This window comes from Antechinus flavipes, chromosome 1 (genome assembly GCF_016432865.1).
Source record: "Antechinus flavipes isolate AdamAnt ecotype Samford, QLD, Australia chromosome 1, AdamAnt_v2, whole genome shotgun sequence".
NCBI lineage: Eukaryota > Metazoa > Chordata > Mammalia > Dasyuromorphia > Dasyuridae > Antechinus > Antechinus flavipes.
The window spans coordinates 615,598,562-615,612,721 of NC_067398.1; the positions used below are offsets into that span (position 1 = coordinate 615,598,562).

The window sequence follows — 14,160 nt, forward strand, 5'->3', positions numbered from 1 at the left end:
ATACAATTGCTTTGATCGTTTCTTTTATATTAACAATCTTTGTGAGAAAAGAAACTGCGATGGGGCAGAATATAATGGAAAACAACTGATATAAAGAGCAAAAGAAAACATAAAAACTTTTTTAAATGGCTATAGGAAGATCTTTTCCAACTCTGGATTTATAGACCTGTGAACTAGCACAGTGCAAAACAAACATTTCCTCTACTCTAGACAAGGGCTAAGCTCATGTATTCAAGGCTATCTTTATCCCATATATCAATTGAAAAAGCCCTGAGTCTCTGGAGTAGGAGAATGGGAAGAAGCTATTATCATAAAAATTATGTAGTTTCAGATCTCTGTACATAATAAACTTTTATGATCTGAATTTTGGCTACATAAGTATGTGTCATATTTATAATACTATTTTTGTCAAACTGTACTCTGTGTCATTTTGCCCTTCATATTTGCACGGATCTAATTGACATACCATAAGTTATACTTATATCTTACCTTATATGGCAATATTCACTGTAACATATAAAAGTTGATTTCTTTGCACTAAATGTACACAGAATTGTAGCCAAGCAGTGAAGAAGATACTAAGTCAGGACAATCCCTCCCCTCATGAAGTTTACAATCCAAAAAAAGGATAAGTCAGAACTAAAGGGCTCAGTGTATACAGTGTTGGACTTAAAGGAAAAAAACATGGTTTCAAATTCTGTCTTGGAATACTAGCTGTGTGATTATGGGCAAATCAATGAGTTTCTCTCAACTTCAATTTCTTCATATTTAAAAAAATATTAAATTAAAATTTAATTTTTATTATTATATAATATATAATATATATCTCATCATGATGAGCATTATATATATAATATAAATTTAAAAAATTAAAATAAAAATATTAAATTAAAAAAATTTTTTTAATTAAAAAATAAAAAAAGGATAACAGTACTACCTTCCCAAGGCTGTTGTGAGGACCAAATGAAACAATAGATGTAAAGTAGTTTGTTTGCAAAACAAGTTTGTTTGCTATCTACTATTATTAAAACACAAAAAGCTATAATATAGTGATATCATCTTCACTATAATATAAGGATAAGATTTATACTACCTAGTTATCACAGGATTGTTATGAAGACAGCACTTTGCAAATCTTAAGGTACTATATCAATGTGAGTTTTTGTTACTGCTATGTAAAAGGTTAAAGAGAATAGTAATTAACAAAAAGGAGAAATCAAGAACAACTTTATGGAAAAAACAGAATTTTTAGTTAGGCTTTAGAGTCTAGGCAATAATTCAACAGGCAAAGGAAAAAAAGGAAAATAATCCAGGCAAAGGGAAAAACATAAACAATGACACGAAAGAGAAAAAGTAAAAAGCATGTTCAGGGCTAAAGAATAGTACAATTGGCTGGAACATAAAATGCATGGAAGTTTAGAAGCAATGTAGTACAGCCTGTGAAGATCTTGAATGTGAGGTAAAGGAGTTCCAATTTTATTCAGTAAAGCATAGCATTTTCATTTTTTTTTTTTGATGGTGGTTGTTGGTTTGCCTGTTTTTTTTTTTCCTTTCTTATGGCTTTTTTTCCCCTTTTGATCTGATTTTTCTTATGCAGCATGATGAATATAGAAATATGTTTAGAAAAATTGCACATGTTTAACCTATATCAAATTGCACACTTTCTAGGGAAGGGGAAGAGGAGGAGAGAGGGAGAAAAATTTGGAACACAAGGTTTTCCAAAGGTGAATGTTGAAAACTATTTTTGCATATATTTGGAAATATAAGTACTATCAATTTTTATTATTATTATAGCTTATTAATTAAAAAAAGCAATTAATTGGGAAAAGTCTTTTTTAGATTATTTCTCTGATAAATGTCTAATATCTAGGACACTTAAAGAACTGATTCAAATATAAGAACAAGAGCCATTCCTCAATAAATAAAAGGTCAAAGGATATATAAAAAGAAAGTTTTCAGAGGAAGAAGTTTTGAGCTATCAACAATGATTGGAAAAAAATCTTCCAAATCATTAATAATCTGAGAAAGGAACATTAAAACAACTCTAGGTTTTTGTTTCACAATTATCAGATTGGCAAAGATGACAAAATAGAAAATGGTAGTTGTTGGAAGGGCTCCAGGAGGACAAGCACATGATACAACTTTGGTGAAATTATAAACTGGTCCCATCATCCTGAAAAGCAATTTCAGCATAGGCCTTTAACATCACTAAACTGTAGATACTCTTTGACCTGGCAATACTATTATTAGATCCATACTTCAAAGAGAATGAAAAAAAAACCCCACCAATTATCCATAAGTACAACAATATTTATAGCAACGCTTTTTTGTTGTTTCAAAGAACCAGAAACAAGGTAGGTGGCCCATGAACAGAGGAATAATTGAAGAAATTATGGTATATAGATGTAATAGAATATTACTGAGGTAAAAGAAATTTTCAAAGGGAAAGATTCAAAGAAATCTGGGATGATTTAAATGCACTGATGTCGAGTAAAGTGAGTAGATGCAAAAGGATCATTTATATAATACTCTAACACTGTAAAGAAAAACAACTTTGAAAGGTTTAAGAACTTTGATTAATGAGATGATCAGTCATAACTCAAAGGACTGTGAGGAAGCATGGTATCCACTACTTGGCAAAGACATGAGGAATTTAAAGTGCAGACTGACACTTATAGTTTTAGAGATGGAAAACAAATGGATGTTTTGCTTAATTATTCTTATTTGTTACAAAGGGATTTTTTTAATTGGGGATAAAAATTTGGGGATAAAAAATTATACATAATCATGCCATCCCCAAAAGAAAGAAAAGAAAATCCCTAAGCCTGCAAATTCTACTTTATATTTAGTTCTTAGAAAGATTAATCCCTTTATATGTGACTTTAGTTCTTACTTCCTGAAACTTCATTGTCAGAAACTCTTGAATTCAATGTACAGTTTTCTTCCAAATGAATGGATTGTCTCAATATGGGCTGGCCTTCACTAAACTCTGTCCATGGGAGTCTTGGTAAAGATATTGAGATGATTTGTCATTTCCTTCTCTAGTTTTTTGTGGACAGGGGTTAAGTAACTTGACAAAGTCACACAGCTAGTAAAGGAGATCAAATCTGAACTCTGGTCTTTCGACTTCAGGCCCAGTTCTCTATCCACTGTGCCACCTAGCTGCCCCTGAGTTTTACTCCATATTGAATCCCTCTTGCTACCAGCACTGCCAAGATTCTAATCTTTAGTTCTACACTACCTCAAGAATTTTCATTGGATAGATATGTCAAAGAGATCTCTCCAGAAGCTCAAGAGGCATTTCACAACAGCTCTGCCATAGTTGATGCAAGGGTCTCAAATATGTCTCCTTCAAAGATCATGTTCTCTGATTACACTACAATTCATTAAGCTTACTCCTTCTGTGCCTATAGCAAGTACAATCTAGCAAAGGAAATTCTTTAGAACCAAAGCTTCCTTTGATGCAGATTACCATAATATTAAACAATTTCAACATTTAGTGATAGTCAGAGAATCTCAAAGCTTGAAAGGGCTTCATATAGTTCAGTCAGTCAGTATGTAGGCAGTAATACCCATCCCCAAGAGGAATCCTCTAATAAGGGAGACCCATTATTTCTGCTTACTGCTCATTTCATTTCTGGTTAGCTTTAAATGTTAGGCAGTTTCTTCTTTATATCAAACATAATACCTCATATCTATAACCTCCACCTAATACTCCCAAGGCTTCCCTTTAAGGCCAAGAAGAACATAATTAATCCATTTCTTTCACATGATCCCTGTATAGTCCCTATTTTTATTCCTATCCCTTTTATACTCTTTTGAGTAGGACTTTTAGTTTCTATATGGATTTCTTTCCTGGTATCCTACGATACCCAGAATTGGACAAAATACTTCAAAGTATCTAACCAGTATAGACTAAAAGGGTACTATAATTTTTCTTGTTCTGAAAATTATAACTCCATCAACATGTAACCTGCAATCATTTTAATTTTTTTGGCTGCCATTTCATATAAATATATTAAGTGGAGTTTACTAATACACAACTCTTAGAAGTTGCATTCACTATCAACCATCATACAATTCCAAACAAATCCCTGCAAGATGGTAATCAAGACTGGATATTAACCTGAAACTCTTCCTTCCTTAATCCTTCCTTAAAACAGATGTTAAAAACTCTTGATTCTTCAACATAAAAAAAGTAGTGCATTTGATGGCCTTTTGACTACTGTTTCCTAAAACTGTCTCTCAATCGGTCAGACAACAAATATTTGTTACCTATGTATCAGGAACTGATACAATGAAAGGGAAAAGCACAAACAAAACCTATATACATAGTATATACACTCAAGAAGCATATATTCTGATATGTAAATATGTAAATATTTAGCTACATACGGGACCTATACAAAATATATGAAAGTAATCTGAAAAGGGAAAGCATGAGCAGCAAGAAAGTCTAGGAAAGCCCACACCCCTACTCCCCAAAATGAGGTGTGAATTGACTCATGAAAGAAAGCAATGACACTAAAGAGCTCTTAGTGGGAGGGCAGAACATTTCAGGTATAAAGGACAACCTGTGCAGAGGCAGAGATGTATATTTACCTAGTTTTCTCCCAGACACTGCTTTGGATCCAAGTCTCTAACAACTCTCTTCCAATATCATGACCTCCTCTCCAGTAATAGCTAACAATTAAGAAAGGACTGGCTTCCCAGCACTGTCAGAGCCATCTTTGGTACTATGTACTAGACAAGTATAAGAGGAGCCCACTAAGAACCTTGACAAACCCTGATAAATGTCTTCTACTCTGAGTATTTGCATAAACTGTGACAGCCAGTAGAACCTAGGAACTAGACTTCATTGCTAACATGGCTGTGGAATAATGGCATAGGCACAGAGGATCAAAGGCTATGCTCGGGCATAAGAAAGCCCTATCCCCTAAATCCTCAACAACTAAATTTGTTTTCAGCTGTGATAACTCATAATTCCTATCATCTCACCCAGACAATTCTTTATGGAAAACCCAAAGTAGTAGCTGAATTAAAGTATTTTGTAAATAAAATACACAACATTATTTATAATGGTTGACAAACCAATACCTCCTAAAGAAGCCAGCAAATAAACATATTTAGACAAATTTTGAAAATAGGTAAAACAAAAAATTTTATTTCAAAATTTATTTTTTTTTAAATCTTATACAACTTATGAGATATTTTGACTTGGGGAACTGTAAGAGAAACAAAATAATAACAAGCTTTAGTTTAATCTCTCACTATCAGGATATACACTTTTCTGCGATTTTTCTCTTCAGCTATTTACTTTAAATGTATTCTTATTATGTAAGCACAAGCATAATAAAATTTTATTAAATCAATTTATATTTACATGAAGTTTATGCTATTATTTTGAAATCAAGCAACCATTACCTTTATTACTTTTAAAGTTGCAAAAATAAATTTTAAATGTAGTTTTAATTAGATTCCAACTTTGTGAACTTTGAAAGAATTAATTACCTTCAGTATCAATGTCCCTAGAATATAAATTGAATATATAAATATTTAACATTCCCATTCCAAGAACAAGGAACACATACTTGCCATATTTTCTCCAGTACTCTATCCTTCGAAGAAGTAGGGAATGCCTTCCAGTTAGAGGAGTTTAGCTCAAGCCATTACTAACTACAAACGCCAAATTAGCCATGCACCTTTTCCTACAAAGAGAATAAAGACAATTAGGTCCTGATATATTTCAAGCATGCTCTTCATTCATGTAAGATTATGTATAGCAGTTAGCAAAACTTTACGGGAAAGGTTCTGGTTTTCATTAAAAAAAAAACAAAACAGATCTTGTAAATTTCCTCATAAAAAATGTCAAAAGAATCAACCACAAGGTCAAAACTAACATTAGAATAATGGGTAAATGTTGTTTACAAATGTATTTATAAGATTACATCAATAAAATTTATATCAATAAACTGATATAAATTCACGAAACTAAATTTCTATTATGATGAATTTTCCATAATGTGAATATTCTTGTAGTAAGAAGTCATTTTCAAATTTTCAAAGTTGTTTGTTACATGTTATTTGTGTAGTATAATTTTAAAAATTAAGATGCAAATATTAATTTTTTTAAAATCTGACTAAAATTTAAAATTGAATAAAAACTTCAGTGTAATAGAAAAAAATTGGACTTGGAATTATTGCACCTGGGTTCAAATCCTAATCCTCCTTCTTCTTACCTATTTGGCTTTACTTTCTCTGGGTCTCCTCATAAGTAAAAAACAAAAACAAAAACAAAAACAACAACAAAAAACCCAGATTATTTCCAAATTTTCTAAAAGCTGTGATTCTATAAATCTTTGTTAAAACTGAATATAGCATGTTTAAACTATATATTTGGAAGTATGTGTATTTAGACTTAACCACACCAATATTTTTACCCTAACATGCCAATGCCAATGTGTATTATTTTAAAGTGAAGTTGTTTTTATTAGTGCTAAATCACATAAACCAATAGTCCAAGTTAAACAGTAAACCAATGGTATCTAATAATATCTAGTAGATTGGTAGATGATGACAGTCTGTTTTATGGGAACCCCCTATTAATTTCTGCTAGAAAACGAATAGCAAATGGCTTTACAATGATCATATTTTAAAATGTAGCATCCAAAATTTGTTGGATGAGTATTATCAACATTCCATCTAATAAACTGGATTTTTTTCTCAGAAAAGATGTTTCCAAAAATATGGTGTATAATCAGAGTAGTTAAGGGGAAGATGATGAATCTTTAAAATGGTGTTCTCACCTTCATAATATTTTTAAAATCATATTTTTAAGTGTATATAAAATTGAATTTGTTTTTCACATGTAAGTCAGAATTCTATCATATATAAGATAATTTTCCCAAGAGACATAATTTCTGCTTGTCAGGGAACCTTCTCAGATAGCAAACAAGTCTACATCAAGACTTTTTCAAGTTATATAATGTCAATTCTATTTATAGTTCTCACTATATATCTTTCTGAATAGCATTTATCAGTATTAAATATTATTTATTATTATTAAGTACAAATAATTAAATATTAAATATCAGTTTTAAATAAATAATACTGATACTTAAGATTTGTTTTACACTCAGGGGAAAACAAACAAGATTTCTTGGTAGGTCCAATGAATTACATTTCTGGCTATGACTGGAATTCTACAGATTCCGTTTGGTGCTGTCTTGTTTTTACTATTTAGCTTTCAACAGGATATGAACTAGAGATATTGAAAACAACAGTTGCCAAATTTTAAAAGTGTTTCAAAATGAATAATTGATATGTAGAAAATCAGTGGTCTATTAAATTATGTTTTCAAATTGCACAACATTTTCAAAATGCTTCACAAAACAAAAAAATGACTAAAAAGGGGGGGAAGTCCTGGTATAAATTCATATGGATAAGTTTCCACTGGTTCAAAAGGGAAGTTTTATAGATTATTATTTTTTTAGTAGACAATTTGGATGATAAAAATAATTATACCTACTTGATATTAGAGTAATTCCTAAAACTAGCATCAATAATGCATTTTAGAACTTCTAAATTACCAAAGTAAAATTTTCAAAGTTGCTTTAAAAACTGTCATCTTTTAAATATATTTTGAGAAAAATGCCTTAAAAATGGAGATTTTTGATTTCTAACACATGTTTAAGCATAGGAATAAACTGCACCATTCCCACTTACAAGAATACTATTTTAGAACTATAATGGATGTTAGAAATCATGCAATTTAATCTAAATTGAAGTTACATTGACTATAGAAGTCTAAGATTTCCCGAGTGTTGCTATGAGTCTAAAAGTTCTCTATATAATATAAAAAATGCTACTTAAATTTGCTGAAAATATGTAACACACATAATAAATCAAGCAAATAATGTTTTCCATTTCATGTTATTGCCATATAAAATAATGTTACACCCAGTCTGCTTTAGCAACTCTCTACCACTTGGATAATTATTTCCTCAGTGAATGAAAGAACAGTTATCCTGTACTTCCTTCTTCTGGCTTTTTCTTGAAATGCACATTTTCTCTACAATTTTTTAAGTGTAATCTTATAAAACTAACAAGAAGTTTCATATGAATATCTTAACAACAAAGAGAATATTTTCTGATTTTTTTATTCTTTATTTTTGTTTTGTTTAGATCTGGGTCACATTTTCCACAAACTTTTAAGAGGGCTTGTTTGGTTATACAACGAACTTCAAAGGAGTACATCTGGGATGGAACAAAATACAGAGATGAGGAAAGGAGTTGGAGACTACACAGTGCCATCTCACAATCCCTTGTCTTAATAACCAAAAATTGAGGGGGAAACCACAGGAAAAAAAAAGAGAGAGAACCAATATATGCCAGATTGTAAATGTTCTGATGTCAAACTTTAATAAATATGTTAAAACATTAATGATTTTCAAGAATACAAGTGCAAATATGTTATTAAGTATTAAGAACATACTACAAGTGCAATATTTTCTCCAAATAATATTGTTTCCTTGATTTTGGAAGGCTTTTTTATCATGCCATCCTTTATGCGATTTAAAATTAAATATATTCAAAATTATGAACACCACTAATCCTGGATAAAATAACTTTCAATAATATTAGACTGTTTAAGATAAAATTTAGTGTCAATTGGCTTAAATAGCTCTTTTCCAAGTCACATTAGTCCAGAGGCTCTGAATAATTGAATAAAATAAAACTGTGTTGTTTTGCTTTGTTTTTTTTACAGAGTCTGATTTAGGATTTTGAGTTTTACAAAGCTGATTTTAATTCCTTCAATCACACTGGAAAACAGATAAAATGCTACTACGATTACATTTCCCTAAAAAACAAAAAAGCAATCACATACAAATTAGCACCTATTTATTTTTAAAGTAATTAGCTGTAAAATATGGAAAAATTCAATTTCTATCCTATTAAATCAACTGCTTTAGTTATCCAAACCTAAGTATTCATGACTGCATAAATAAATATAACCTAGACCACCAATCGCAAGAAAAGAGCTAGTAGTAATCTTACAAAAATATCTACTTTTATATGAAGTCTCTTGACAATGAAATGAAATTTATAAAAATTTTGGCATAAAATTGTATACCGACTTGTGATTTTAAGGAAAATCAAAAGCTCAACAATAAATGAAAAGCACTCTTACTACAAACAGTGCTGAAGAGGTTATTTCCTAATACTGAAATAAAGACTATGCCAATCATAAAATACCAGCTTTTAAAATAAGACTAATTGACATTCAGTCTAAAATTTTCAGAACTTCCCTAATTGATGTATTTTATTCCAAAATCCCAATAAACTCCAAAATATTCAATTAGTTTCAACTATATGTTAAATGACTAGTTTACTGATAACTAGAGAAAAAGAATGTACCAACATTACTGTTTGAATAAAGCACTTATAACATTTACTTAGGATAATTATTATTCTTGCTTGTTTCTCCCTTTTTACACTAATAAAGTATTGTAAAATAATATTATATAGTACTTTAGGAGACCTTGCTTTCACAAATTAAAATATGTAATAAAAGGAGAAAATACCCAATATAATCCATTACTTATAAACTTATTAGCAAAACTGAAAATCTCTCTATTTTAAGAGTTTTTTGGTATCTTTTAATTTCAATGAAAACATTAGATGTAAAATAGTTGTTCCTCACTAATAAATTGGAATGGCCACCAAATCTAATGAAATGATAAAGTTCAGCTTCAACAGAAAAAAGTCTACTAATGAATGTTCCCCATTACAATCACATTTGCATTTTCAGTATTAGCATATTTTCATACCATCTGGCAATGTTGTTACTCTGGATCTGCCCATCTTAATCTGTTAGGAACCGAATGTTGAACTAGTTATATGAACCTTTCCAAAACTGAAGAATAGAACAATGTTTTTTAAAAACTCTGTCATTCCAAATTGTTCTATAATAATATGTGAAATTTATAAAGGTACTTTAAATGTAGAGCTTAAAAGCTCTTGTAAATGGAGATCAGCCTAAGAAATCTGTATGAATCACAGCTGGCATGAGCTACATCATCCTTTAGCTTCATTCCCTCCTTGTTTTATTTTGTCTTTTAATTATATTTAAAGCATTTGGTGAGAGACTGCATACACAGAAGAGAAACTGATGAATGAAATAGTATTTTATACTTAAAGGATTCACAAAATTTAATGCTTGTTTTATATACACATTCATTTAACCCTGAAAAAGCAGGGAGAAAAAGTATAGAACATGGAGTGAAGAAATCATAATTAACTTTGACAGCATATACACAATTCTTTAGTTAAACATCAGTAACATAATTGCTATTTAAGAAATCAAGTGTCTGGATATATTACCACTATCATTCAATATCTGCTCATCCTCACCTCCAGCCAAACATTTTGTAAATAATTCTCTTGGAAAAAAGACATCTCATCCTACTGGAAATAATGTAACACTATCAGTGGATTTGAGCAGGAAGTGAGAAAGGGAGAAAACACACAAACATACCAAACAAAATAGCAAATGGATTATCAACCATTCCTGAGGTTGCCTGCAGGAAGCTTCTTTCTTCCAAAAGAAATAAGCCACCTACTTGTCTCATTCTCTTTCTTGGCCACCAAATGAGACTTTATCCCTGTGAACTTCAAGGTTCCTAATCCTGATCTCTATCAAAACATATGCTAACTTGGTGACTATTGAATTTTATTCTTGCTAAGTAGTTCTCCCTTCACAGGAAGCATTTCTGCTCTTCAAGTTGCTTCTTTGTATTTTCTCTATTTTCCATGTTTTTATTCTCAACTCATGAAATTCCTCACTTCAAAAAGCTCCCCACACTGCTCCACAAGACTTAAGCTATTCAAATTCTTCCTTCACTGTCACCTCCCTCTCCAAGGAGCTTGATTTCTCCTGTATTCTTGAGAAGCTTGTTGTCTCAGTAATAAAGGGGTAGTTTACATCCAATTAACACTTACCCTTCTCCCCAGAAATTTTTCCTTTCCTATCAGCTCAATCCTGTCATATATATCCTTGTGACAATTTTTGCACCTTTACCTATCTTGCCGTTTCCTCACTGAACACATTCCTAAAGAACAAACTGTCTCTCAAGATAGTCCCCTATACCAGCTAATACCTAATTTAGTGTCCCAAAGACTCCCTTCAAGGAGAGCTGAATTACTTTTACCAGTGCCCTTCATTTTCTCTGCCTTGAGATTCCCAGTGTTTCTCTTACGACCCTGTCTTAATACATGTCTAACTAATACAAGTCCTGACCTTCAGAAATCAAGGATTAGTCTTTCACTGATTTTTTTTTTTGCCTTAAAATCTTCAATTTGGGGTCTGTGTAACATCACCCCACCCCAAAAGGGAGAAGGGAAACAATGAATGTCCAAACACCCCAGGAAATGAAGGAAGCCTTTCTAAGTCTCTTTTTCTGTCACCCCAGGAGGGTGGAGGTCCTGCTTTCCCCTCACTTCTGTCCTGTCGGCCCATCCCCGCACCAGGGCAAAGAGTTCTACCCTCCTATCCTTCATTACCTCCCAAAAGGATATGTCCTCTCTTCCCCCTCTCAGAGCTAGTCATAATAGTGGGGGGAGGTCCTGTCCTTCCCGCACATTCTCCCCAGGATCTAACATCCCCAGAGGGAGGGAAAAAAAGAAGGCTGTGTACTTTCCTCTCACTCCCCCTCCTCCAGTATCTCAGGGTAAGGGAGGCTCTGTCTTCTCCTTCACACACCCCCAGCATCCCTAGGGAGGCAAGGAGATTATGCCCTACTCTCTTATCATCTCAGCGAAGGTAAAAAGGCTCTCTTCTCCTTTCATCTCATTCTTCCACATCCTACAGAGGACAGGATTCCCTGTCCTCCCCTCACCCTCTTCTCTATCATCCTCACGGAGGGCAGGACTTTCGGTCTTCCTCTCACCCTTTTCTCCATCATCCCCAGGGAGAGCAGGAATCTCAATCCTCCCCTCACCCTCTTTTCTATCACCGCCTAGGAGAAGAGGAGCCTCTGTCCTCTCCTCAGCCTCCTCCCTCTCATCCCCAGGGAGGACTGGAGGCTTTACCCTCCCAGCACTCCGCCCCGGGCTGCCGGGCCTCGGGCCTCCTCCCGCAGGCTCCGAGGACAGCGGTTTTCTCTCCTCCAGGAACCCCCCACAACCCCACGGGGTGACTAGTAAAAAGAATGGTTATTGCCCCGGGGTCCGGTGGGTAGGCGGCCCGCGCCCTCCGTCCGAGCGCCGCTACCTGGAGGGGCCGCCGCCGCCGCCGCCGGCTCCTCGGTGCCGGGGTCCCCGCCGTAGCCGCCGCCGCCGCCGCCGCGGGCTCGGGCTCTCCTCACGGCCCCGCTGCCGCCGCCATCTTGCATTTCAAACCAGCTGCATTTTTCAGGGAGTCAACTCTGACCTGTGAACTCTAAACCCGGAACCATTCTGTGGGTCAGAACTGGACCTCACATACTCTCGGGGCCCCGCCAGCCCCGGTACCCCCGCGGCCTCCGAGGAGAAGGGGCACGGGGAAGGAGTGGGGGACTGCGTTGTTGGTCCTGGGGCTCAAGACGAGGCTCTCAAGCGCGCGCAGAAAGGCCGGCTGGCTGCCCGAGGGAGACCCCGCGTGTCGCGCGCACCCCCCGCACCGCACTGCACACCCTGCCCGGTCGGGGGTTTAGCTGGGGGAGCGCAGCGCCCGACTGTTTGACACACAGCAGGAGGGTGCAGGAGGAGGAGCAAGCTCCGCCCCACTGTCAATGGAAGTCCCGCCTCCTTCGCGTCACTGCGTCACTGAGTCCGTCGGTCACTCCCACATCCCCACGTGTTCCATTCAATTTTCCCCCTCTTTCACGCACCTCTTGAGCCAGTCCTAGATCTCCCCTTCCACGCAAGTAGTGCAGAGACTCAATGCCCTTCCTGGTTTTCGTAAACTATTGTCTTCCATTCCATAAACAAACAAACAAAAAATCAATTAGATGCTTCAATTGCTTCTTCAAAGGAGAGTCTGGAAATATAGGTTGTAATAGTAAAAAATCCTATCTCTGCTCAGAAATGTATGAAACACGGGGTGAACTTCCCCGATACAACCGGTTACACACACACACAGAGGAAACGAGTCGAAAACGAGATGGTAGTAGTTTCTTTCATTTGGTTTCAAGATATGCATTCACAATGACTCTTCTGTTGTTTTTTTTTGTTTTGTTTTGTTTTCTCTAGGTTGCTAAACCTCTCATCACCTCTGGTTAATTTCATTCTCCCTGAGCCCTCTCAGGCTTGCTCTAAAGCCCTCTAAAGCAGACTTATGAGAAATTCCCTATGAGCCTTTACTTGTTCCCCACCCTTCAAAGAATAGCAGGACTATAGTATAGTTGTTTACATTTATTTTCCAAATTACTTGATGATTTCCATTCTAGCAGGGTTTTTAATGATCTTTTTTTCCCTCTTATTGACTCCCCAATCAGAAACACAAGTTAAACTTTATCAAGGTCATCTGCTCAGAGGTCATCGGTCTTCCTAAATTTTTGCCTTTATAACTTTCTAGGAATCACTTTACCTCTGATTCTCAATTTCCAATATCTGTAAAATTAGGTTGGTAGTAGGAGTGGTAAAGTGGTAAGATCATGAAACTCTAGGATTGAAAGGGAGTTCAAAAGTCATCTATTTCAATCCTTTCCCTTTACAGATAAAAATACTAATATTAAGTTTTCCTTCACAATTAAAAGGCATATTTGAACCAAAGTCCTCTGAAAGCAGAGCCTGTGGTCATTCCACTTCTCCAAGCTGACTGTTTCAATGGCAGGGTTCCTTTCCTTATTCGTAAACTGAAGTTGCATACTTTACAGATATAAGCCAGTTCTACTCTAGTCCCAAACCGAATCATACGCTTTACATATTTATCCAGGTATTTTCTTCAGTATTTGTCTGTTTTTTTCTCCCGCGCCACTTCTTATCTTTTCTGATCCCCCACCAGGAATTAGGTGGGGGATTTTTAAATTTCATATTTATTTATTTCATATATGTTTTGCATTTATTTGACTGCGTGAGTGTTGTTAGTCTAGAAAAAATAGATGACAGTCACAAAGCCTGTATCATTAGGAAAATTCCTCAGTCTATATGATCATAGATTGTGTTGTATTACAGCATAAG

General features: G+C 34.8%; 1 protein-coding gene across 3 annotated transcripts in view; it reads right to left on the reverse strand.

Annotated features, from left to right (window-relative positions):
* The window catches only part of ZHX1 (zinc fingers and homeoboxes 1), a 42,851-nt gene extending 29,938 nt beyond the window's left edge, over positions 1-12,913 (reverse strand). For 2 of the 3 annotated variants that reach the window (XM_051971042.1, XM_051971041.1), the window contains exons 1-2: positions 12,272-12,913; positions 5,592-5,708 (exon numbers count right to left, since the gene is read on the reverse strand). The gene's annotated coding sequence lies outside the window, so the exon portion shown is untranslated. The remainder of the gene's footprint in view (positions 1-5,591; positions 5,709-12,271) is intronic. The other variant, XM_051971040.1, reaches the window with a different exon arrangement.
* Between the last annotated feature and the right edge of the window lie 1,247 nt (positions 12,914-14,160).